The following is a 27,687-nucleotide window of genomic DNA, read 5'->3' as shown; positions in this document are numbered from 1 at the left end:
TTCTAAACATTAACAGTGTGATGGATAATAAAATTTTCATTACTTGAAATTATGAGATGATGAGCTACATAAAATACAGAACCATGAAGAAAGTGAAGGACATCCAAAACACGCCATTTTAATGTTTGAGATTTTCCTGCTTTTTTATTATGCTTTGAAAGATAAGATAGTCAAAATAAGTGGGACCCAGAATTCACTTTCCAGTAACATAATTATGAGTGCTGTAACAAAACATCTGCTCCACTCTTCATTTTTCTTTTGGACTTTCTACAGGCTTGAAAAATAGTTATGTACCATAAATATCCCTCTATGAGTCATTTCCTTAAGTGAACAGCTGCCTTCTAATTAGCCAAATGTTCTTCATTTTAAATCATACAGCTAAATGAACAACCTGCAACAGGATGAAATCCAATGATTTTTTCAAAACATCAAAACAGCACAAACCTGCCATTTGTAGCAATCTGTAGAGGTCAATACACCGACTTCTGTTCCAATGGGTTTAAAATAATCTTCTCAATTGTTTGAACCGAAGAATGTTCTCCAGCACAAGATGAATCTAAAACAGCGGGAAAAGCACAGCCTTCAGAAAGTCTTGAATACAAACATGATCAGGAATTCTTTAGATTTAGTGATAATAATGGGAATAAAGGACACCACTCAGACAAATGTGGAGCACAATCATAATGCACATCTACTCAGAAGTAAGCCCTGCTGATTTCAAGTGTTTAATTCTAGGTAAGTGTCAACAGGATGGCAATTTGGAGCACATTAACTCATTTCAACGCTTACCTCTCACCTAGTATAGCTAAACTATGTAACTCTCTCCCTCAGGAGGCTTCAACAAGAGGTTGAATGATTCCTGGGCAATATGACTCTCAGTGGCTACTAGCCACAAAGACTATATTCCACCTCCATTGTCAGAGCCATTACGCCTCTGAATACCAGCGGCAGGGCATCATAATATACGCTTAAAGTACAAATAATAAATTGAGCATCTTCAACTGTGTGCACTGCCAACCATGTGGTCCCAGGTACTGACATGGAGTCTGCTTCCCATTGCTCCACTCATTTGCCACTAAAAATACATGAAAGAGGTCTAGGATTAGATTAAATTTGGTTGCTATAAGAATAATCAGATAACAGATTTAAAATAAATGCAAAACATCAAGTTTTACTTTCAGTCCCCCCATATGCTCATATCAAAGTAGATCTCTTCTCAAAAGCTGTGCTTCTGGAAAAGTGACCTATCTTCCTTTGGAGAAAAAAAAGCCAAAATAATTTGCATTCGTTTCTAAAGGCCATTTTAAGATATTTTGGGTGCTCTTGGCTGCCATGCTGCCTTTGCTTTATACATGGGTGGGAAATGCTATTAGCTTTAATAAAGAATACAAAGAACTTTATTGGTTCAAAATGTGCTTAAAGTCTGACCCAAGTTTCCTTTCCTTTCCAAATATAAATTATGAAGCAGTCATTAACCTTCATTGAAAAATGAATCACATTATTAGTTTCTTCACTGTGACAGAGGACACAGTTTCTTCTTTCAAAAGAACAAAGTGGACCCTAATGTAAATCACTCGATTTGGATCAGCATATATATCAGGGAAAGTTAATATTTTGCATATGTGTGGAATATTTCATATTTGAGCTTATCGCAATTTGACCAAACCCCAAAGCACATCTACAAAGTGGTGATGATGATGATGATGATGATGTTGATGATGATAATTTATTATTTATACCCCATCCATGTGGCTGGGTCTCCCCAGCCACTTTGGGCAGCTTCCAACAAAATATTAAGATACAATAGTCTGTTAAACATTAAAAGCTTCCCTAAACAGGGCTGCCTTCAGATGTCTTCTAAAAGTCAAGTAGTTGTTTTTCTCTTTGACATCTGGTGGGAGGGCGTTCCACAGGGTGGGTGCCACTACTGAGAAGGCCCTCTGCCTGGTTCCTTGTAACTTGGGTTCTCGCAGCGAGGGAACCACCAGAAGGCCCTCGGCGCTGGACCTCAGTGTCCAGGCAGAACGATGGGGGTGGAGACGCTCCTTCAGGTATATTGGACTGAGGCTGTTTAGGGCAGGGGTCAGCAAACTTTTTCAGCAGGGGGCCAGTCCACTGTCCCTCAGACATTGTGGGGGGCCGGACTATATTTTTTTGGGGGGAGGGAATGAATTCCTATGCTCCACAAATAACCCAGAGATGCATTTTAAATAAAAGCACACACTCTACTCATGTAAAAACACCAGGCAGGCCCCACAAATCACCCAGAGATGCATTTTAAGTAAAAGGGCACATTCTACTCAAGTAAAAACATGCTGATTCCCTGGCCATCTGCAGGCCGGATTTAGAAGGCGATTGGGCTGGATCCAGCCCCTGGGCCTTAGTTTGCCTACCCATGGTTTAGGGCTTTAAAGGTCAGCACCAACACTTTGAATTGTGCTCGGAAACGTACTGGGAGTCAACGTAGCTCTTTCAAGAGCGGTGTTATGTGGTCTCAGTGGCTGCTCCCAGTCACCAGTCTAGCTGCCACATTTTGGATTAGTTGTAGTTTCCAGGTCACCTTCAAAGGTAGCCCCACATAGAGCACATTGCAGTAGTCCAAGCGAGAGATAACTAGAGCATGCAGGACTCTGGCTGGTAAACAGCTGCCCTGGCCACAGAATTGACCTGCGCCTCCATGGACAGCTGTGAGTCCAAAATGACTCCCAGGCTGCGCACCTGGTCCATTCAGGGCCATTCAGGACCAGGGAGTCCTCCACACCTGCTCGCCTCCTGTCCTGCAAAAACAGTACTTCTGTCTTGTCAGGATTCAACCTCAATCTGTTAGCCGCCATCCATCCTCCAACCGCCTACAGACACTCACACAGGACCTTCACAACCTTCACTGGTTCTGATTTGAAAGAGAGGTAGAGCTGGGTATCATCCGCATACTGATGAACACCCAGCCCAAACCCCCTGATGATCTCTCCCAGCAGCTGCATGTAGATGTTGAAAAGCATGGGGGAGAGGACAGAACCCTGAGGCACCCCACAAGTGAGAGCCCAGGGGTCTGAACACTCATCCCCCCCCGCCACTTTCTGAACAGGGCCCAGGAGGAAGGAGCAAAACCACTGTCTAACAGTGCCCCCAGCTCCCAGCCCCTCTTGACGGTCCAGAAGGATATGGTCGATGGTATCAAAAGCCACTGAGAGATCCAGCAAAACTAGGAAACAACTTTCACCTTTGTCCCTAGTTCACCGGAGATCATCAACCAGTGCGACCAAGGCAGTTTCAGTCCCATGATGAGGCCTGAATCCCGACTGGAAGGGATCCAAATAGCAGTGGAAATTCAAATTCTATTTGTCATATAGGTTGATTTATACTTTTCTACCTACCTTAATGAGAAGTTACCTCATTAGTTTCAGTCACACGAAAAGAAGGCACAGAAAATGAAGGGGAGCCTCTACCTAAGTGGAAAGTTCTAACTTGAAAATATGAGTGGAGCTAACAATCAAGGTCCTGGAACAAGGAGACAATTGGAAAAGAAGTACAAATCTACTGTATTTTAGTGCTCAGTATTTTAATTTCCAGGTGTCAAGATTTTGAAAGCATATGTTTTGAACTCAAAGACCACAATATCTTTATGAATATTATCCTTGCTGCCTTGTTAGGCATTAGCAATAGAAGGACATCAGAATGAAGTTTATGTGCAGATGACAAGATGAGGGGAAGAATGCCTGATGGGTGTGGAGATTAAGATTTAGGAAGGTTATGGGAAATGGGATCTAGGAAGTATGACACACTAAGGGTAGCTGAAGGAAAGCAGTAGATAATCTAGGAAGAAGATACAGTACCTGGTTGAAAAATAAATGGTACAGGCAGAGTCACAAGAAAAGCCTCAAGAAGGTATGGAATTAAGAAATAAGAAGCTAACTAAGATGGGAGTTAGACTTGGAGAAGCAAGGCAGACTTGGCATCAAAAACTGGTGCCAGCTACCTGCAGAAGTCTATCAGGGTGTATCATCCTGCTAAGGCATTAAGATCTGCTGTGGATGCCCTACTTACTAGTCCATAATTGAACGGGCTTTGTATCTCTACAGCTCAAGAAAGGGCCTTCTAAGTCACCACTGAGATTGTCCTCCCTCTTGAAATCCAGCTGGCACCAACCCTGATTAGTTTACTTAGCTTTTTAGCCAGGCTTTGAATGATGTGGGTTGGCAATGAATTGGACCACTGATAGATTTTAAAGCTTTTATTGGAATTGCCTTATACTTAGCTTCAATAGTTTGATGTTATATTTGGTATAACATCACCTTCTTTGATTAAGGCCAGGTCAATAATGAACCAATGAATGAATGAATAACGAGCATCCTTGGACACCTGTTGAGTCCCAGTGCCCCAGCAGGGTCCACTCCTGCTGATGCCAACCCTGGTTCCTCCACATCAGGTGTCTGGGTCTGCAAGCCAGCGTTTTAATTTTCTACAATGCCCCCAATATAGCACTGCTCAGTGGGATGTGGGAAATTAAAATTGTGGCCCATTTTCACCCACTGGATATGTTAGAGGCATTGTTCATGGATCACTGCCTTGTCGTGGCGAAGGGGCTTGAATAATTCAGAGAAGCTATGAGCTATGCCATGCAGGGCCACCCAAGATGGATAGGTCATAGTGGAGAGTTTTGACTAAACGTGATTCACCTGGAGCAGGAACTGGCAAGCCACTCCAGTATCCCTGCCAAGAAAACTCCATGGACAAAAACATCACCTTGCTTACAAAGGTCTGTATAGTTAAAGCTATGGTTTTCTCAGTAGTGATGTATAGAAGTGAGAGCTGGACCATAAAGAAGGTTGATCGCCGAAGAATTGATGCTTTTGAATTATGGTGCTGGAGGAGACTCTTGAGAGTCCCATGGACTGCAAGAAGAACAAACCTATCCATTCTTAAGGAAATCAGCCCTGAGTGCTCACTGGAAGGACAGAGCGTGAAGCTGAGGCTCCAATACTTTGGCCACCTCATGAGAAGAGAAGACTCCCTGGAAAAGACCCTGATGTTGGGAAAGATGGAGGGCACAAGGAGAAAGGGACGACAGAGGACAACATGGTTGGACAGTGTTCTCAAAGCTACTAACATGAGGTGCTCGCTTCGGCAGCACATATACTCAAAGCTACTAACATGAATTTGACCAAACTGCGGGAGGCAGTGGAAGACAGGAGTGCCTGGCATGCTCTGGTCCATGGGGTCACGAAGAGTCGGACACGACCAAATGACTAAACAACAACAATAACAATAATAATAAGGAAGGTACCTGAGTGGCTTAGTAATTTGGAGGCTTCAGCATTCACATGCATCTCTCTTTACATGAATAATCTGCTGCAGCAATTCTCTTGTCAAGAGAAGAGTATCATAGAAAAGTGATTTGTCATCTTCTGGCATCAGAAAATTACTGACATCAGTTAGTTATATGTCATTCAGCTATGCAAGGTAGCGGCAACTCTTCAATTCTTGATGGAAGCTTTATGGGGGGAACTGGACTTTTTATTTTATTTTTAAATTATGAGAACTCATTGTTACAATATCTACTTGGCAAAAATTTGCTGTCACCATACAGAAACAAAACTTTTACCAAACCCCTCCTCCAAACAACTGATTATGAAGTGCACCTCAGATTTAGACTGTGTTGCTTTCCTTTGAACAAAGCCACCAGAAGGAATCACAAGTTATTGCTCATGGATGACAAGTATAAGATTGCAGTAAAGAAACCTCAAGGCTCACGTTGTCATTTGGAATTAAGATTAAATAACTTCAAATGTTGGTTTGTTTCCAACAGTATTCCTATTTAGCTCTCCATCATTCACTAAGCATGGGAACACGCTCCTCTAAAGCTGAAATGTATTTCACTCCATCTTCACTAGCAAGAGACAATAACTTGATGTGGTAATTTGTTCATATAGGAGCTGAATTGCTTCACTAAAGATTCACAGTACAAAATGTGTTATTAAAATCCTGCAGCTACCATCTGTTAACTGGGAAAATAAGCTGAATCACAAACCTGTTAGGACCTTCATCCTTGCCAGTATCCATGATTCAATCACAAGGCTCATGATTTTATGATGAATATTTTCACTGCTGATGTATTATATGATCTGCCCCTTTAGCAGAGGCATTCCCTTAAGAGTCAAGGGCCTGCAGCAAGCCTCCCTGCACTGCAAGGTCAGGCTCTTCCTTGATCAGGTCCTCTCCAGATGCCAAGTGCTCCTCTAATCAGTTCTTCCTTTTGTGCTCTTCCTGCGGCACATGCAGAGTGCTAATTAGGCAAGCACTTCAAGACACAGCCTGGCTCAGGGAGAGGCCTCCGTTGAACAGAGGCAGGTGGAGGGAATGTGAAAGAGACAGCAATGGAAACCTCAAGGCTCAGAGAAGAGAGAAGAACAAGAAGGAAATAACTAAGAAGACGAATGCAAGGGATAACTGAACTGATGAGAGAGGCTGGCTTCAGAAGGATTTTTCAAGAAGACTATCAGCCTTACCATACTTAAAACAACCCGCAATATATTCCCTTTTTACGCAGAATGACCATGAGAACTGTAGGGGGCTTAAAGTGGAATCATTACCTTAATGACATTATTTATTTAAGGGAGTTATTCATTACAGAAGTAGGTGAGTTTCCAAACCCCAAAATAATTGTTCTTATTCAGCTTATACATTTCTGACGCCTACATTCTGTACATTACATTATCCACAGGTGCCTGGCAGAAGTTTTTTTGCTGGCTATGACAAAAGTCACGGTTTCCCCATTCATTTCTTTGAAGCACCATTTAGAAAGGTGGAAGCTCTGCATTGTAAGGAAAGCTGGCTATGGCTCTGCCATCAGCATACACTATAGTAAGCCGAAATCAAAGATATAAAGTCCCACACACATTACATGTGAATGCTAGTTCCACCTTTCAATAAAGACCAGCTACTAAATCAAGGGGGACATGGGTGGCTCTGTGGGTTAAACCATGAAGCCTAGGGCTTGCAGATCAGAAGGCCAGCGATTCGAACCCCCGTGACAGGGTGAGCTCCCATTGCTTGGTCCCAGCTCCTGCCCACCTAGCAGTTCGTAAACACATCAAAGTCAAGTAGATAAATAGGTATCGCTCTGGTAGGAAGGTAAACAGTGTTTCCATGTGCTGCTCTGGTTCACCAGAAGCGGCTTAGTCATGCTGACCTCATGACCCGGGAGCTGTATGCCGGCTCCCTCAGCCAACAAAGCGAGATGAGCGCCACAACCTCAGAGTCGTCCACAACTGGACCTAATGGTCAGGGGTCCCTTTACCTTTACCATTACTAAATCAAGGCAGATTTAAGAGTTTTTGCTTGGGGCAGAAGAAGACTTCCACTGTAATTAATTCATCACTGTCAGGTCAAATCCTTTGTCATCCAGTTAGACTTCACTAGGAAGAACCTCCACCCACTGTATTTTTAACATGTGCTCATATTCTACAGGTTAGAAACCTTCTAAAGTTTATGTTTGAGACATACATGTTAAAACATGGTTGTGATACAGTTAAGCTGCCTCATATACCCATGTGAGAATATGTGTGTGCCTTCTCAGTTTCATGTGCAAAGTGAACATATGACTGAAACAATGAGTGGGAAAAGCACATGGTATAGTCTGCCAGAGCTCTTGACTCCTCAGAATTTAGGTGGGGACTGCACATTTGAAGACATCTCCATTGCAAATCCCCCTGGACATGAACAAAACAAGCTGTATTTGCTCCAAGACACAAGCTGCTCAAGTGCAGGGAGCTTTTGATATAAAAAACAACACATGTACCACACCAGTGTGCTGAAGTGGTGCAATCCCACACAAGCTGTAACACATCATTTCCCATATGTTTTCATTGGCTCAAAATCACTTAAGTTTGTTGCATTTCAAAAGGCTGTATTTGGAACATGCCCCTGTTGTTAACCATGCTTCACCGTCCCCCACCTCCTGTGTTCTTGCCCTTTAATGCTAAATTTGTATACTGTACATCCATTGTGTGTCACAAAGGACATGAAGAAAAGCTTCTCAGCCAGAGAATCGAGGGGGGGGGGAATATCGCTGGAGCTTACTTTGCCATGGCAACGAATGGAATTTAGAAAAGAAGCCAAATATAGATGACTGAATAAGGCTTGCTTGGTAACGTCACTAGATTTTTATTTTGTTTCTGTAAGCCAGGGGCTTCTACCACAAAAGGTTGGAGTCCTTAATTCATCTCTTATAATTATTTGAGGGAGAATATATATATATATATATATATTTGCTTTCGTAGATTTTCACGGGTACAGGAATGCAGGTTTTGGTGTCTTCGGGTGTCTTCCCGTGTAAGAGTCGGGGTGTCTGTGCGACGTTTCCACCACCCTGCACAAATAAACTCCGTAGCCAAGACTCTCATCTCCAGAACCAAACGCCTGGCTGACAAAGACCACTTGACAACTGAGTTACAGAATCTCTCAAATGTGTTAATCGCCAATGGATACCAGAAAAACAGGGTTACGAAGCTAATCCAAAAAGAAACACCCCCCAAAAACCAAGACACAGAAGAAAACAATGGCATGGCCCTCCTTCCTTATATCAAGGGCACTACAGACAAAATCAGCAAAATCCTCCATAAACACAATATCAAAACAGCCTTCTGCACCAACCAAAAAATAGCCAATATCCTCAGAAACCCAAAAGACAAAATCCAGCTGGAAAACCAAGGGGTCTATGAAATACCCTGCAAAGTCTGCCCAGCCACGTACATTGGACAAACAAACAGACGAATAAATGCACGTATCGCAGAACACAAGAATGCCGTCAAAAAAGAAGAAAAAACTTCCTCTCTTTTCCAACACATGAAAGAAACAGGACACGAAATTAATTTTGCAGATTCCAAATTGCTCTTTAACATGGAACATCACCACAAGAGAATAATCATGGAAGCCATCGAGATAGAGAAACACCCTCACAACATGAACAAGCGTGACGACACGTCCCGCCTGCCAGACATCTGGAAATTAGCCCTCCCCACAAAAACCGACACCAGAACCAGAGGCACACAGAACGCCGTCACCAATCAACCACACCAGACCCAAACCCAGACCCTCTCCACAGACATATTACAGACTCCATCCAGTAGCCAAACTATAGTGGCACCTCCGGATGCTGCACCCCCCTGCAATCCCTACACAGATCTGGCTGGCACAAGGCACAAAACCACAGCTCGCCCCTATACACGAAGCCAAGCCAGAGCACAACTAAATGCAGCACAGCCATCTTCTCAGAAAAACTCTTCACAAGCTCAAGAGGTCAAGACACGAAAGCTTTAGCAACTAATCTACACTTAATGACCCACCCAGTGGTATTCAGAATATCACTCATGAAATCACCCAAGATATCCCTCAAGTAATTAAGGAACAAAAGAAGAAAAGGCACACTAATCTAGGAACTTCCTCTCTGCCCAGAACGTTGGAGGCTATACACCACACCCCTCAACAGTATTTATAGGAACTCAAACACCAGACTCTGCTCTGTTCCAGTAACAAGAAGCCGAAAGCACCAGCCTGAAGATGACGAGTGAGACCTCGTCGAAACGTCGCACAGACACCCCGACTCTTACACGGGAAGACACCCGAAGACACCAAAACCTGCATATATATATATATATATATATATATATATATGTGTGTGTGTGTGTGTGTGCGCGCGCGCACACACACACACACACACACACACACACATTTCCAACTCCAGCATTTCTGGTCCAAGCAGATTTTTGCATGGCAACAGCTACAGTGTCATCTTACATGAGGTAAGAAGGTCAGAACAATAGGGTACTATTCATTTGCCTCACAACCCCAACATTTCTAACAACCTTCCCCAACCTATCCAATAACAAGCATGGGCATATTTGTCCCAGTACTAGGGAAACTAGACTGCACTCACAGTCTAAGGACAAAGCGCCTCCCACTTCCTCTTCTATTTATGCTGCACTTTCCAAGAACTTTCCCCTCATGTCAAGAAGGGAGTTCAGAGTGGGTCAGGAATAACTCACAAGGTGTCAGTAAAGTTAACTCTTTATTCAAAGAAACAAAACAGCTCAGGCCCAGTGAGCACAGCAACTTTCCCCAGCAACTCAGCATACTGCATGTCTGCAAATACTACTATGGACAATTAACTATAGAATTAATAACATTATTTTATGATTTACTAAAGAAAAGAGACTGAATATTTTTGTGTGTTTAAATAGGTGAATAATTATTGGTTTAAAAAAATCCTGGAAAACACTGATTGAATCTTAAGTAATGGAGTAGTTAATAAGGCATTTAAAATCATGATTATGTTATTAAATAGATTTCTTATTATGAATTCACAGGAGACATTCATTATCACTAACTGATTAAGGGAAAATTGTGAGTAAATTGAGCAAGCTGGCATAGGACAGATGACTTTAAGTCCACTAGATTTTTAAGGTTGCAGTCTTTTAGCCACTTACCTGGGCAAAAGTCCCCTTAAATTCAATGGGGCTTACTATGGAATAGACATATTTAGGATTGCACTGTCAGCCAAAGCTAAAGAATAAGCGTTTTTATTTTATATTATTTTATTTTAAATCACTGGTATAAAGTCCGCTAGTGATTTTGTATATATTGATTGATCATATGATCTTATCCTCAAGCTACACCCAATAGGCAAGACAGGATTCCCCTGTACTAGTGGAATCCAATGCTATGCTGGAGGGAGGAGGATGTAACAGTACTTTTGGCTGCTGGGATTCCAACAGCAGAAGAGGTGGAGTTGGGGGGACTTGGCCAAGTTAGCAGAATGGCAGGAAAAGAATGAAAGTTAGAATTCGATGCTTGTTCTAACAACTGAAGATAGAATAACTTTATACCTACTAAAAAGGTGCTGCTGCTTCCCTTTTCTTCATATAAGCAAAACACTCACTGGAGTCAACCAGGAGCCAGAAAGCAGCCCCTTCCATTGCATTCCCAGCTACCATCACGAGCAGAATAGGATTCTGATGTAACTTGCAGCAAAATATTGCACACCACGAAGACTACATAAGGGCTACCAAGGAACACAGACCTTATACATCAAAAAGTGCACCATGGGCACACATATCCTTGCCCCTTTGTCTCAAGAAACATGAATGCACAAGTGGGAGTGTGGTGATATATTAGCTCATACGAATAGAGTGGGTCAACAGGATCAACTGAAGCATAGCAAAAGACTTAATAACCCTAGAAATATAGTTATAAAGCTATTGAAACAGACATGTAGGATAAAGGCACTGTGCATAATTCTTATTATACAGAAAAATGAATAACTGAAGGCATCAAGTAGGTAGATTCAGTCTGCAATCCTAGCCCCATGATCTTTTTCCTGGCCACTGACACCATGGAAAGCACGGTGGATGGAATGATACCACGGGGAATGTTGCCACCAGCAATAGGAAGCAGAGGGCCCCAAACTGGGCTGTTACGGGGTGAAGTAGAATAGGACTAGCCACAGATCTCCTGGATCTTAAGCACTCCATTCCCCTCAGAGAGGTCACCAACTGGGCCCACTAACTATGCCAGCCTGGAGCAGGCACAACAAAGAGTAATGAAAAGAACTGCCTCCTGCCATGCTCTCAGCTGGGTTGAGGATTGCTCGGCCCCTCACTAATACCTTATGATGCAGTCAAGAAAATCTATATTGAGAAAAAGTTACATATCTGATAAAAATAGGGAATGCTAGTAAACATTGAAAGTGTTTCTTTTAAAAAGGTGGTTAGTGGTTAGAAGTGTAACAGAGGCTCAGTAACATCTGAAGATATTACTAAGGTCTGTATCAAGTGCATTCGCATGAAAAGCCCAGGAGCTAAATTGTTAAAGAATCTGCAGGATTTGCCTCCATCCATTTTATTTTATTACTTTCCTCATTATGGTGCAACAGAAGGCTATTAGCTTTCCCCTAATTAGCTATTAATAGATTAAATAGTCCACTAATATCCCAATAAAGAGACTAAATAGCAAGGCTGATTCTTCCCCCCCTGTTTTTAAAATAAAAAATCTTGTTGATAATATTATCTCTGACAAAAATATCTCCAAGCAATTTCTGAATGGTGCATGTACTGCATCTTGTGCAGTCAAGTGTAAGGGAACTTTAGCTGGAGTGGACTCAGTAAATTGGCAATGTGTGGTATTAAAAGAGATTCAATCAATGGGTAGATATGTTCTTTGAAAAGGTTATCTAGAAGCTGTTATCTAGATGCTTACAGTGGTATCAGTAAAGTCACCAAATGGACCACAGAAATAATTTTGCAAAAGATATATGAGCAAATGAATGCACTGAGGAATGCACCCCCCCCCCCGCCATTTAACTGTAATTATAAATTCAGGGTTTTCTGAGTGCAACTGAACACAGGAAGCAGCTTCATTCTGAGTCATGCCATTATTCCATTTAGCTCAGAATTATCTCCACTGTGTGGCAGCAGCTGCCCAGGGTTTCCAATAGAGATCTTTTCCAGTCCTTTCTGGAGATGATGGGGACTTAACTGTGAACCATTTGCATACAAGACCTGTGCACTACCAGTTAGCTATAGCCCTTCTCCAAAAACATATTTACTTGGATATTGAGAACTGTGAATATTAGGAAGTTCGTGGAAAAGAAATGTCCTGACTCCTCTTCCTGTTGCAGCCCCTTGAAAAGCCTCTACATAGAGTTGGTGGAGGATTCTCTAGAACAGGCTAAGAATGGCACAGAAAGTTGCAGGAAGGGGATATTAAAAGCCCTCTTCTATCTACTTACTTCTGTTCTGAGGTTCCATGTTATTATACCTTCTACTCAGTAGTTTATTGGCCAGAGTATTATATTATACATATTATAATTTATTACATGCAGTAGACAAAGGAACTGTAAAAACAGCCACTCAGTCATTTTCAGATTTCTCAGAATAATGCAACTCAGCACTAGAGGAATCCAATGCAATCTTCCAAAATGCTTGCTACAAGGGTGGGATAAAGATGGTTTGCCGAATCATCATGTAAATGAACTAGATGGTTCTAAATGTTTGAAAGGGCAATTATAAGATCTGTTAGAATAAACTGATCCAGAGTGACAGATAGACACACAGGTGTGGCTAGGAAAGGTTAATAAAACTTAATATTAATTACTGTTCTTACTGAAACATATTTTTTTAATTCACTACTAAATCTTGCAAACTGCTAGCACAGGAAAGTGCAAAACGTGACATTATTAACAATCTACAAAAAGCAGATAACTCATACACATACTATACATATCTAAATCACCATGTTTCATAACAATCCTTAAGGATGTACGAGATTCGAGACACCAGGACTACTACAAAGCTGATAGTAAAACACAAACCAGGAAAAGATACATATAATTTCTCAGTATAGATTATAACATGTAAAAATCTATGTAGGTCTCCTGTCTTAGCAGCTTTGTGCATCATCATAAGGATATATTTATTAAGGGACACCAGCTCTCCACTGGTCAACAACAAATTTATTGTCTGCAATTTTTTCAGTTGATTTAGGATGAATCTGATGTGCTGAATCCAAAAATCACATTGGTTTTGCTCAATCAGGTCAAGTTTTTGAGCTATGGCCACATGTCGTTTTTTTACGTTTTTGTTCACAAGTACGCTTGTGTGGAGCATTTTAGAAGAAGTTGGTGGGGGTAAAATGCCATGTCGAATAATTGTTTTGATTGGAAATGATCATTTTAATGACAAGAAGTATTCAGGTCCGATAGTTCTGGGTGATTATGTCGAAAAGGGATCAGTTTGAAGTCATAAAACCTCGAAATCTTCCATAAATTGGTGCGGCTGGGATCAACAGAAAGAACTTGCACTTTGACATGCTTTCAAACTGCTAGGTTGGCAGGAGCAGGGACCTAGCAACAGGAGCTCACCCCTTTGTGGGGATTTGAACCACCAACCTTCTGATCGGCAAGCCCTGGGCTCAGTAGTTTAACCCACAGCACCACCCGCGTCCCCTACTTACCGTTAAGTATGGCTAAGGGGCTTCAGGATGTGATCTAAGTGCTCCTCCACTGGTTGAGATGGAGGTACACCGGCAGGATGATGCTTACACTACCAGATGCCCCTTGTCACGCTGACAGAAAACAGTGCCCCTGTAGCTGTTCCACCAGCAAAGTTCTGCTGGCAGAATGGGGAGTGGGGCACAATGGGGTGGGTGCTGATGCCCCCCAAAGTCCCCTCGTTTTCCCCAGGAACCATTGAGATTCTGTGCCAGCAGGTTTGTTGCTCTTTACTGAAAATATAAGCAATTTATAGGAAAGAGCAAAAATTTATAGGAAATAGCAAAAATTGTTACAACAAATAAGGTTTGAGTGAAAATAATGCACCATAGTCCAGATAGTACAAATGTTTTGAATGCTTCAAATGCCTATGAATTCATATACCCATGGTATTTAGCATTTTATATGATAAACTGTCTCACATAATGTTGGAAATGCAAGGTACAAAATGCAGATCATTACCTTCGTTAGTGGTCTTGTCACAGTATTGTAAAGTTCAGGACTAAAATGCTGAGTTTAGTAACAGATGTAACTTGGAACATGTTCTCATTGGATCCAAAGGTGATGTTATTGTGTCATTTAAATAGTAAAACAGATGGAAGTGATATAGTTTTGGTGCTAAATATATTAACTGTAGCACGACCAGAAATTGTTATGGCAGAAAAGACAATGAAATAGCATTTAAAAAATGGATATGCTTTGGGGGAGGGATGTAGAACATAGAAGAACCAATAAGATATTAAAAGTCCCAGAAGAAAAGGTATCATATTTTTATTATTAATCTGAAATACAGGGTAACCAATTTTCCTCTATTTTATGATTCTATACCATTGGTTTGAAAGGTGTATTATTATTTTTTAAACAATAAACTAATAAAAAGGAGAACTCCTATTGCAGCCAAGAAAGAACAACCCAGTGAGTCACAGAAAAGAGAATTGTGCGTAACTCATTAGGGCTTAATTTCTCTTAATTACAGATATATGATGTGACATGGAGTGATTGAGAGGACCACACTGTCAGCTTTCATCAACATAACCTTAAATAGGTCAATGTCAGGAAGCTTTTAAAGAAATCATATTGCAGCTGAGAAAATCTTTCTGATAAAGCAAAATATGGAAATTACATTGTTTTGAGCTGCTTGATAAATTGGGACATCTATATGAATAATCTTAGGCAGCACCAACCAAACAGGACAAAGGCAGCCATAGTCATCTGTACAGCTGCATTCCAACACACGTTAGCAAATATTTAAGAGCAGGTAAACTTCCCCACATAAAACCATTTGATAAGTTGGTCATGTGTATCCTCTCCCCAGTCCTAGCATATGAAGGAAGACTTAAAGGTGTATAAACCATTTGGGTGCATCTTTCAAACTATCAATTCTAGCTGAATAAAGCCAGCTAGTCTGAAGGGTGGGACTGCACTAAGGGCTGTATTGCAATCACCCTCTTGCCTTGAAGGGATATGTGTCAGGGCGCTTAATAACACATATCCCACTTTCCTCTCTTGGCTTTTAGTAAGAAGGCAAACTTTTCATGCCTCCATAGGAGTAAAGTTAGGAGTAAAGTTGCCAAATATTCATGAAAGCCATTGGCATTGGCATCATTGTCTCTAGCAGCAACTAGAGACAGTGTGGTGTAGTGGTTAAGAGCGGTAGTCACGTAATCTGGGTAACCGGGTTCGCGTCTCCGCTCCTCCACCTACAGCTGCTGGGTGACCTTGGGCCAGTCACACTTCTGTGAAGTCTCTCAGCCCCACTCACCTCACAGAGTGTTTGTTGTGGGGGAGGAAGGGAAAGGAGATTGTTAGCCGCTTTGAGACTCCTGAAGGGGAGTGAAAGGCGGGATATCAAATCCAAACTCTTCTTCTTCTTCTTCTTCTTGTGCTGTAAACTACCTTTTGGTTTAAAACAGGGATAGAGAATTTGTGGCCTTCTAGATCCTGTTGATTGCAGCCCCCATCATCATTGGCCACTGGGAATGCTGGAGGGGTCTGATGGGAGCTGGAGACCAACAACACCTGGAGGGCCACTGGTTCATCACACCTGGTTTCCAGGGACTGGGGAGATTGCCGAAAGAACTGTAATTGGGCAGACTGTGTGAACCTAAAAAATAAGTCAATGGGTGAGGACAGTTGAGCCATATAATTCTGAAAGTGTCTGCTGAATGAGCAGAAGGGAATAAGTGAAAGAAAAGTGCTTTAAAGAGTAGAACCAGTACAAAGAGACAGGGGGATAGTGAAGATGATGAATAACTGACATAATATGACCGTGACACCCAGTGCAGTTAATACACTTGAAGCTATATTATGAACCAGCTGAAGTTTCTGGACCATTTTCAAATACAATCCCACAACATTATTTAGTTGCATGTTCCTTATAAGACCATTATAATAATGCCTATTATTATTATTATTATTATTATTATTATTATTATTATTATTATTATTATTATTATTTTGACACTCATCCAGAGTACATGTATTTAACATTCCTTACTTTATCAGTGACACTGTGTAGAAGTCTACCAAGAGTAGTCATGTTCTTAAAAAGCTAGAATGATTTTTTTCCAACTAGTATCTGAAAGAAAACTATCCACCCACAATACCTCGTTCCAAAGCATCTCATAATTTGTTGTTGACATATTCTCAGTGTATCTAGTTGTTCTATTTATAAACAGTATAACCAACATGACTGCCTAAAAGGATTTGCAAAATTTAATTTCAAGAAAAACAAAACACCTTGTTTTTATTAACTTCAATTTTTGCTTCATTTCTGCATTTTTGCTACGGTAGTTTCTCACACTGTTATTTCTAACACTTAAATAAGAACAGAGGAGCTTGCTTCTTTATATATAGAGGGGGAAAGGTTCCCTCCACTGAATAATTTTGATGCTGATAAAATACTATTTCACCTCTGCTCTCATATTTCTGGCTAAAAAATGTTCCTTACTTTCTGAAGTACCTGCAGTATTTTGTTCACCATCAGTGCACACTGGAGCTTCAGCAGCTCTCTTTATTAAGGCTGTCAGCTCTGATCACCGCAGCTGCATTCCTCATCCTGTTCTTCCAGGGAATGTAAGCTTGAAAGTTAGCCTAAATGAATTGCTCTCAGCGGTAATAACGCATTGGCAATTTTTCATGCAGCCATCACAAGCAATTTGGGCAGCATGTTGTATTTAAATCTTTTATTCTCATTTAACGCTTTCCAAAAAAAAAAAAAACACCTCGGAGGCATTCCTTCTACCTCAGAAAGTTCTGAAGTACTTGTTAATAAGAGGGCTCTATAGCAGACTACTAATTCCTTTGATGAGAGGCATGCTTTCAGAAAAGAATAACTCTTTTGTCTGTTAATAATAGGGAGACTTTAACTTTTCAATTTGATCTCAGTGACAGGGAATTATAAAAAATGGGAATCTTTCCCTGTACAAATGTGAATGCTAAGTTTGCCGTGCCTGATCAGTTGTTTCAAATTACATCATCACAGGAATTCCACTAGTAGATCAGGACTATTTAAAAGCCCACCGCATTCAGAATAATCTTTGACCTATAAAAACAACCCTGCAGAACTTGTGTCTTGCAAAGTCAAATGCAGCCCGCTGGCTGTCTTCCAGGAGTTTGATATCCCGCCATCAACACTTCTACGTAAAATGGACTGTGCATTTAAAAACGAAAAGTATCTATGGCAGACATGCACATTTTGTGACGCACCAGGCTCAACATAGGCTTCCAGCCATGATGGCTTATTAATTGCTAAATAAGCTTCTTTGGTTACTGCTGCAAAAACTGGGTGACATAAAATCTCTGTTCTGGTGCCTGGTCTATGCTGTAATATGCATGCAAGTACCACTCCATGTTGCAGTTGTTGAGTAATATGGATGCATGCATGAAGATTCTCAAACATTTTAACCGAAGGCAGTTTTAATTATGTGATGCTCAAAAAAGAAGGTGGAACATTCCACCCAGGATTGTACCCTTCAGAATGCAGGTCTGAGATTGTGTGTTTCTACCCTATCCAGTCTAGCAAGTTAGGGAGAAATCTGAACTTAAATGCTTCTCCTGACAGAATCACTCTCTAGATTCATAGACATTCATAGCCGCCAAACATGAAATTGCCCCCATCCCTGTTGGGACCGTAGCATGTGCACTTCTCCTAATCTAGTTTTTCAGTTATTTGAATTGCAATAAGTATACTGAAATAAGATTCTGCTCTGACAACTGAGATCCACTGCACATTGAGATGCACTGAAAAGCACCAGTACTTACGAGTATTAAAAATACTCTGAACACAAAAACCAAGTGCTGGGGAGTGCATGAGGGCTTAATAAGTAAGTACCCAGATATGTGAACTTTGTCAAAACCTACTCAAAACAGCTTCTGTGTGCATCTTTTTCTCCCACATAATCCTTTTGATGGATTGATGAATAACTCCTGTTTAGACACAAGGGAAGCTGTTTTTCACAAGTATAAATATCACCACTAATTATTTTGGTCAGTAGGAAGAACAAGGTTGACAATAACAGTGACATTTAGAAAAAAGCTGCAATAGCCAACTATTATCCTTTTCACCATGTTATAGAAATAACACTTGCCATATAAAATAGGAGTGCAGAATCCAAAGCTAAAAATGGACCAAAAGGCTATGTCATCAGAACCCCTCAACATAATGTAGGGCCATTATATGTCATCTCAGCATAGATCAATCCACACTATTCCCAGCACAGCACTCAACATTTAGAAAGTGTGTACACTGCATAGCAATGTCAGAGACACCAGGCATAGCAAAACAAACAAACACAAAAATGCATACAATTAAATATAAATATCACAATTACTAGTCAATTTCACCTACAGAAGAATTCTTTCACACCCCATGACTATGATAATTCAAATTCAACTGAACACAACAAAAACTCATTTTCTGATTAATCCCAAGGAAACTCAGATCCTATGTCTGCCCTACTCACAGCCAGTTTTTATAGATAATGGCACAATCCGAACCATGTCTGATCAGAAGTAAGTCTTATTACTCTTAATGTGGATCCAGTTTAAGTGAGATGTTGAAGTTGGTATTACCAAGTGGAAACTAGCAGAGAAATGGAGTGCAAATCTCCAGTCTAGCAGGCTATCCCTTACAAGCTCTCTGCTCCTAAGGTGATGGAATCTGAGAGGAGTAGTCAAGCACATAGAGGATAGAAGGGTTCTGTTGAACCCAGACGTCTGCTAGGTGTTTGCTCCCTTGGATCAGTCCAGATTACTGAATGACTAGTCTCTGGTGCCCTTGTCTCCAGTCCATGCTTCTTGCTCTTGGACTAATAAAATAATAATAAATTGGACTAGATACAGGCCCTGCTTGCTTGCTGACTACTTTCACCCTTCAACTCCAGACCTGAACTTAGAACTGCTTCCATAACCAAGCCAGCACAGGAAGGATGCAAGCCTTTTCTATGCCAAGTGTGAAGAATATGATCTATTTAGTGAGAAACTCCAATGAAAATCCTCGTTACATATTTTTACATGGCTGTTTATTTGTATATATTTAATTTTTTTATATATGGATGTTTTATGATGGACTATATTTGTAATGCCCAATAAAGGTTTGGCAAAGTAGATATATTTAGTGCAAGTGAAACTTCAGGAACATACAGTAGTACCTCGGGTTACAGACACTTCAGGTTACAGACGCTTCAGGTTACAGACTCCGCTAACCCAGAAATAGTACCTCAGGTTAAGAAATTTGCTTCAGGATGAGAACAGAAATCACGTGGCAGCGGGAGGTCCCATTAGCTAAAGTGGACCTCAGGTTAAGAACAGTTTCAGGTTAAGAACGGACCTCCAGAACGAATTAAGTTCCTAACCCAAGGTACCACTGTATACTGTAAGGAAGCCCCCAAATGGACAAGAAGAGATCCCACTTCTCTGATGTAAAACATCAGTTCAAAGTGAAAAATGAAAATATGGCAGATATATGAACTGTAAGACAAATTAACTTAACTGCCTTCAGACAAAAAGTATCTCAAAGAAAGAACCAGGTAGTATCCATTTATATTGAATCCAGGAGTTTTGGCTCCAGGGAGCTTATTCCAGACCTGTTACGATTTTAAAACATTTATATGCTTGAAACGTCAACTTGTTTAAAAGCCAATGCATATCCACTCATGTCCACAGCCTTCTTTGGTATAAAAAGCTCTCTTCCGTCAAAAGTGTTACATTCTTAGGGTGCAACCTAGACATAGAAACACTGTCCAGGTTACTTCAATGGAATATAGAATACATCATAAATAACTTATAGAGACAATGCAAAATAAGTTTTTAAATGTATCACCCCAGTAACATCCCTGCTCCTATTTAACGAGCATGACCACCGTCCCTCGCTTTTGATGTCTAAATCTATTGAATATGAACAGGTCACAGACAATGCACACAGATTTTCACAGGGACAAATTGGGGAGAGCACATGTTTGGCATCCTTTGGAACATCAACTCTAATATCCAACTGCTCTGTTCCTCCTGCCTTTCCTGGTGTTAACTTGATCTGCTCAGATCAGTGAGCTCTGGCAAGGAGAGGATTTGCAGGCTGTTGGACTAGTTGACCCTTTGGGGACCTTTCCAACTCCACAGTTCTATGATTCTATGGCAGGGTCCAATATTATGGGCCAGGGACACCCCGGGCAAAAAGATCTTTACAAGATGCCTGAAGCAAATTGTAGTTGCTGCTTCACATATGGAAGAGGAAAGGGCTTTTCACAGTAGAGGAGCAAAAACAGAAAAAGTCCATTTTCAGGTCACCTGTAATATTCTCTAGGGTCTAGTAGAATTTCCCCAGAAGGATCTAAGTGATCTTACATGTTTATACAGGGGCAGGCAGTCTTTCAGGTCCCAAGTTGTTCAGGACTTGTACATGTTTACAGCAAGACCTTGGAACATGGCCTAGTAGCTGATCAGCAGCCAGAGCAGTTCCCTCAGCACAGGTGTAATAATATGTGTGCTGCCAGGTGCTCCAGTCAACAGCTTGACACAGCATTCTGTACCAGCTGCAGATTCTGGGCCAAGGCCAAGAGAAGCCCCACACAGAGCGCATTACACCATGATCCTATGCCAGCTTTGCCAGAATCTCACATCAGCACTGCAAACAGACACATTATGCAAATTGGGGAGGGGGGGTCAGGCTCCATATTGGCATCCAGTGCTTTTGTTTAGAGCTTAGTTAATCATTTCAGCATTGGTGCAGTATGATTTCGAATTGAGGACACAGTATGCCTGTGTTCTTTCAGATTAGCTGTTAAGGCCTCAAAGGTTCTTTAATCATGTTTTGGGATTGCTGTGATTCGTATCTCAGCCTTCCTGAAAGTTGTTAGATACTTGAAGTGCCAGGTTATATATAGATAATGCTTATCACCCAAACTGCAAAACAGTTTAAGGAAAGGGAACATTAGAAGATCTGTTTGGCTGCAAAACAGCAATCACAGTCCATCAGAGCAAAAAGGATTAAAAAGTGACATTACATATTATGGTTGATTTAGACATTAACCCAGGACCTCTGGATTTAGTTTCCTTTGGATGAGAAATTTCTAGTGTCTTGTGTAATATTCGCTTTATTTGATTTTAAATAAATGAAGAGCACATGGCGGGGGGGAACAAAAAATCCTTCAGCAGTTACTCCTTGAGTTTTAATAGAGCAACTGAGGGCAATGCAGGCCCCAAGCCCAGCACTGGCCAACTCCAGGTCAAAATCACTGCCATCAATCATTTTGCCTCAATCTGTCTCTGATAATTCAAACCCACTGTACTTATATACATACACACTGCCACTGCTTATTTGCTCATTTAGGAAAAATCTGTAGTTATTAAACAAGGGTTATTTTGTAAAATCCTTGACTCAATAGCTGAGGCAAAACAATAGGGATGGACAAGTTGACATCAATCAAACTCATATTATTTCATACCAGTATAAAACATTTTAGAAAAAAGCTAATGATATTGATTAAAAAAGGTCAAATGTGTTTGCATAACATCAGGAGTAAGGCAGGTAAAGACCTGGTTGAGCTGAAATGAGTTGGCAGGCTCTGCTAATCACCTGGCTGGTGGTACCCACAATGGCCTATAAACAGCTGAACATTGTGTCTTGCAGAGTGCTTTGAAAAACACTTTGCAGGCTGTACATTTGTCTGCAGCATTTGATTTAAAACTGTGCAAGTAAAAAAGGTTCACCTGATGTCATTGTGACATCAGGTGATTGACAAGCAGGTAGCCCCACTTACACATCAAATTTGGTCAATGTTGGGTGAGGGAGATAACAACCTGGATAGATCCTGTTCCTGGTGGTGAACTTTAGAGTCTCAAATATCAGTGGTACCCTGTGCAATGCCAAACATTGGCACACCCCGCTTTTCACCTTCCATTCTATGCATCTCCATCGATTTAGGGGTTGCACACAGGCACAAGCAAAATGAACGGCTTCTTGGGCACAGCAAAAGGTCTCTAGGTTTTCAAGGCAGAAAAAGAACTTTGCCTAAGTTAACTCATGGTTCTGTCCTGAACCAAGGAGGAAAGTCTTTTAGATGATGGTCCTTGGAATTTGAAAAGGGAAACTGAGGGCTATAATAAAACTGAAAACTATGTATGGCTTGAAACCTCTCTTTTTGTTAGAACATATTTGACTTCTGTCATCAGAGGGAACAACGTGTTCCATTCTTAATTTGGATGGCTACTAATATTCTTTGTACAGGAGCAATAAGCCAGTTTTTAAAAGCAGCTTTCCCTCTTTCCGTGGGGATGTTTTTGGCAGCTGTATTTATAGAGGGTCTGATTGAAAACCCACCGAAGCTCATGGCTTATTATTTCCAATAGGTTTTTTGGCTTCAAAACAGAAATGGAGGCAGCTGTCCGTAAAGGCATTGATTTTGGTCAATCATCAAAATCATTAAGAAAAAGGCACAGGATAAAGCACGCTTAATAATATTTGGCATTTATATGATGATTTATAGTGTGTTGCATTCACGATCTTTTAATGTTTACAACAATAATGTAAGGTAGGCCAGTTTTATTATCCTCATATTATATTCTTTTATATCATAGGGCTGCGAGAGAAGGACATTCTTAAGGTGAGGCAACGTTTGAATCAAGGATTTTTAGCTGATTTTTAGCTCAGGCTGCAGTTCTATACACACTTACCTGGAAGTCGACATGCATAGGATTACACAGCCAATCTCCTAGCTACTTTAATATAAAAGTTGCTTCAGTCTCAGTTTCAGCCTAGAGAAGTAGCTATGGAAATATGTGATGCAGATTTAAATAATTTTGAAAGTTTCTGTAATGACGTAAATTGAAGGAATCACTGAAGAAAATGTAAACTAATAGTATTACCCTTTGAAATATTATTTACATCTTCAAAAAACATAAACTTGTAATAACCTAAAATTTCTATAAGCGTGATCTGATTTGTTTATACTTACATCATATTTGTTTCAATAATGATGCTACTAGTGGTTTCATTTTATTTGAATTTTTGTGGATATAGCATCCACGTACCACTAGTTAACAACCATACAAGATGTGTCCTTCATTGTCTATTAGCCAAGATGCTCAGAAGAGGGCAGCTTCATGGTCTGGATACCCCAAATCTATGACAGGATTGTAAATGGCATGAAGCAAATCACTTCATAATTAATTATCTTGTGACTTCACTTCATTAATAGCCACTGTGGATGAGTACACTGGGATCATTCTTTCAATGAGAAATAAACTAAAACTGAACAATGCCCAGGACTTCAGTGAAGCTCGGAGAACATAAATGACTAGATTAGCAAACATGCTTAATTATTTCTAAGAAGTGAAACAAAGTATGTGAAGAAAATATATAGCCAAGGAAGATAAAATACAGTCATACCTCGGGTTAAAGTCACTTCGGGTTAAATCTTTTCAGGTTGCGTCCCGCGGTGACCCAGAACTAATGGAACGGGTTACTTCCAGGTTATGCCACTCGCGCATGCACAGACGTTCAAAATGATGTCACACACGTGTGCAGAACCGGCGAATTGCGACCCATGCACGCGCAGACGCGGGTTGTGTTCTACCCAGGATATGAACAGGGCTTCGGAACGGATCCCGTTCGCATCCAGAGGTACCACTGTATAAGTTGTGGTTTATTTCATGATCAAGGACAGAGAGTCCATGATATTCCAGGAGTTCAAAGAAGCCTGTGTTCTCCCTTGCATTAGTAGACTTCTGTCTGCCTAGGATTGTATACAACCCAGTAATATTTGAACATTAGTAGTTTTTGAGATAAATTATACAATTTCACATCACTAGTAGATATAGCAACCTTGCAAAAAAAGTTAACACAAACCCTCTACATTTAAACTGGAGGGAAATAAACAACAATTTCTAGTGAAATCTCATACGAAAGCTTCAGAATTCTGCTCTGCAAAAGATACTGGCTTGGAGCCACCGAAAAGGCCATAGAAGAGGGCTGGCGGAAGTCGATCTTCCTTCTCCTAGATGCCCCACAACACCTGAAAATCCAACCCCCAAAAGACTGGGGGCACTATTCAATGGGGTGAGCTGTTGTTCAGTGGACTGAGTGAAAAGTGAGACCCCCCAAGAAAAAGCTAGAGGCACCTTCTGTGAATGGGAATCAGCTTCTGCCAGCCTCCTTTTGTGGGATTCTCTGTGGATCTAGTGGATCCTATCCATACATGCCTAGATGCTGATGTGAGAAAGCCACATTATTTTACTTCTCTCAAAGCAATTAACAAAAATTCACCCAAAGTGAAATTGCATTTTGCTTAGTATAAAAGTAACCACTAATGTATGCATGCGCGCGTGCACACACACACACACAGTCCAATAAGTGAAATGCAGTAAAAATATTACATTTTTATGAGAGCAAGACAATGTTTTTCAATAACCATTATTAAGATAAAAGAATAACTGCATACTTTTGTTTGAATATACCAGGGGCTGTAAATCAGAGGCTATTCAACAGACTACAATATATGGTACTACACAATTTGCTAAAAAGGCAACATTAATTGGGGAAAGCTGAAGATCTTTAATGAAGATGGGAGTTTAATAGCAGGAAAAGAATATGAAAGAATGACAATCTCAATAAGAATTAACTTTCAGCAAGGGTAATTCCAAACAGCTTTTGGGGATGTCTTAATGCAAACAAATGTGAGAAGTTTTGACTACACATTCACATTTGTTTGCACACCAGAGCTTAGGCTTTATCCTGTACAAGGTTCTAGGAAGCAGCAAGGCTGATGAGGCAGGGGCGTTTCAGAGGTATAAGCAAAGTAGCTGCCAGAGAATGTGTCCCAAAGGTCCATGGTGTGAACGGAACTCCCCTCAGTTTGAATAGTAATTGGCTTGACAATTGCCAGCATCATCTATGAATGGTATTTTAAAAAGCTGCATTTCCACACTGCTACTTTCAAACTGTACTGCAAGAGCCTCACATTGCCTGGGCAACCACTAGTCACAAAGGTATAGCTGTTTATATTACATCAATTTTCTGTTTCCCCTTTGTGCTTTTTTGCTCCCAGAATGAAATTCATTTCATATTGTATAGCTGATATAAATATACAAGTTGTCTCCTGTGATGTTCACTGTGTTCTTTGTTCTTTTGGTCTGTTATTTATGTCCTCTGTTTAGTGATTTTTAAGCATTATCAATTTGTCTATTGGAATGATCTGAAGTTTTTGTATTCCCAGCAGCTAAGAAAGAGAGAGACATGCAGACAAAAACCCAACCAGAAACCTGCTCTGGTTGGAATGTCTCCTCCTACAAAATGTCATCTAACACCAATTGCCTTATGGCAGCTGCATAAGCTACTGTTTCGCACTACAACTTCCAACAACCTCAGTCAGCATGGACACTGGGATGATCAGAGTCCCACAATATTTGAGGGCACCAGGCTGGGTAAGCCTTATCTATGGGAATGCATTCAGGAGAAAGAGGTGGGAAGGTTAATACAACGCTGGACACCTAGTCTAGGTGGGCTGGTTTTATTTTGTTTTTTGAGTATTCTCCACTCCTATGTTAGAACAACAGCAAATTGTTTGAAGAAATATCAACAGAGCATCATGTGTTGGGGGCTTGGTTCTTGGTTTTATTGCCCCAACTGTTTAAAAGAGAGGAGCTGGGGAGAGCAGGGCAGCCCAATCATAGTGGATCAGGGTAGGGGGAGGTATAGTGTAGGAGGTGGGGCAGGCTGGGTAAGAGGCATACAGCACTAGCGCAGGGGGATGACCCTTATCCTTACCCATGCACACACTCCACACACTCCCCAGTGTTGTATTTGCAGAGTCCTGTACACAGTGGAAGGATGAGCAGTACGTGCCACATGCTTAACTTTGCTTTATTTTCACTTCAATGTTGAGAGATTACAAACATGCATCTTGCCTCTGCGGGAGCAGAGAAGCAACCTCTTTCTCCTCGGAACAATAAACACCCAAGAGAGGAGTGAAAAACAGGAAACCAGTGTACGTCACATCCAGTCTCCCATTCCCGTGGGAAAACCCAACAGTACTCTGACTGTGGAATGCAAAACATTGTCCCGTGACAAGCACTTCGCTGCACAGTGAAGAAAGCAGAAACCAACACCCAGATCTGCCCTGAAGGTTGGGGGGAAACCCCTGGACAGTTTTAGGGGGCACATGGAGGGAGGAGAGGGGGAGATAATTCCACTGAGCAAGGAGAAATCCTTGCTCTCATAGAACAAGCTGCTTAGTGCTACATTGAATGCAACTCCTGGTTACAAAAGCTATGCATACTACAGTATGTTTATACAACTTTACAGTTCTGGAGTTCCACTATTCTTTTGTCCACAACAACACTGAAAACTGTCTGTCATGCTATTAAACCTGCTTGAATCTTAAGATGAACACTCCTTTCAAGATAGTGGAGTAGTGGATGATCTGCTTGAACAGGATGCTAATTTTAGACTTGGCCTACATGCCTTTTTTTTCTTGCCACTAGGATGATTCGTGCTTCTTCAAATGCAAAGCTCCAGCTTCAAGTTCTCATATATATCTCATGATACAGAAGTCAAAGGACAGAAGATGAGAAATTCCCGCAAGGAATATTTTTATATATTCATTGTGACAAAGGCTCCAAGCCACTTGCCAGACCTGAAAACTCTCACTGACAAAACAACAATCCCGATACACTCTTTCCCCATCTCTGTAGTAGTCTTGGAAAAGTTGCCCATGAGGTAGGATGCAGACAAAATTACAAGTGTGGCTTTGGATGTTATAAAGCCGTGTGGGAGAGGAAGCACACCCAAGCACAAATTGTATCTTGCTTCAGGGCTGGAGGAAGGAAGAAAGGACAAGTTCCTGAATCAGTAACAAGTGCTCATTTCCCGTCAGAAAATTGCTTAGCTGGGTTTTTACAGTGAGCTATTAAAAATAATGGTTCTGGGGTTGACAGCCCTTGACTGGTCCAACAGACAAACTGAAGAACTATGAGGACATGTGCCACTTCTGCCACTGCTGCAAATGCACACCAGTGCATCTAATAACACTGAAACATATAGACTAGTCATGGGATGTGTAAAATACCAGGAAAGATTAGGAGCGTTCCACAGAGAAAAGTAGTAAGAACATAGAAAAAGAAAAAGAGACACACAGATCATTGAATGT

General features: G+C 41.0%; 1 protein-coding gene and 1 long non-coding RNA gene across 13 annotated transcripts in view; both read right to left on the bottom strand.

Annotated features, from left to right (window-relative positions):
• LOC309539219 overlaps nt 1–27,687 on the bottom strand; it is a 342,474-nt gene that overhangs the window by 175,339 nt on the left and 139,448 nt on the right. The window lies entirely within an intron of this gene.
• DLGAP1 (DLG associated protein 1) overlaps nt 1–27,687 on the bottom strand; it is a 294,134-nt gene that overhangs the window by 135,632 nt on the left and 130,815 nt on the right. For 11 of the 12 annotated variants that reach the window (XM_082235141.1, XM_082235134.1, XM_082235138.1 and 8 more), the window contains one exon: nt 445–556. The gene's annotated coding sequence lies outside the window, so the exon portion shown is untranslated. Of the gene's footprint in view, nt 1–444; nt 557–7,798; nt 7,820–27,687 lie in introns of those variants that run through there. The other variant, XM_082235136.1, reaches the window with a different exon arrangement.

This window comes from Podarcis vaucheri, assembly GCF_965113315.1.
Source record: "Podarcis vaucheri genome assembly, chromosome: 8".
Classification (NCBI taxonomy): domain Eukaryota; kingdom Metazoa; phylum Chordata; class Lepidosauria; order Squamata; family Lacertidae; genus Podarcis; species Podarcis vaucheri.
Note: the sequence above shows the minus strand (reverse complement) of the source record. Positions and strands in the feature narration are given on the sequence as shown.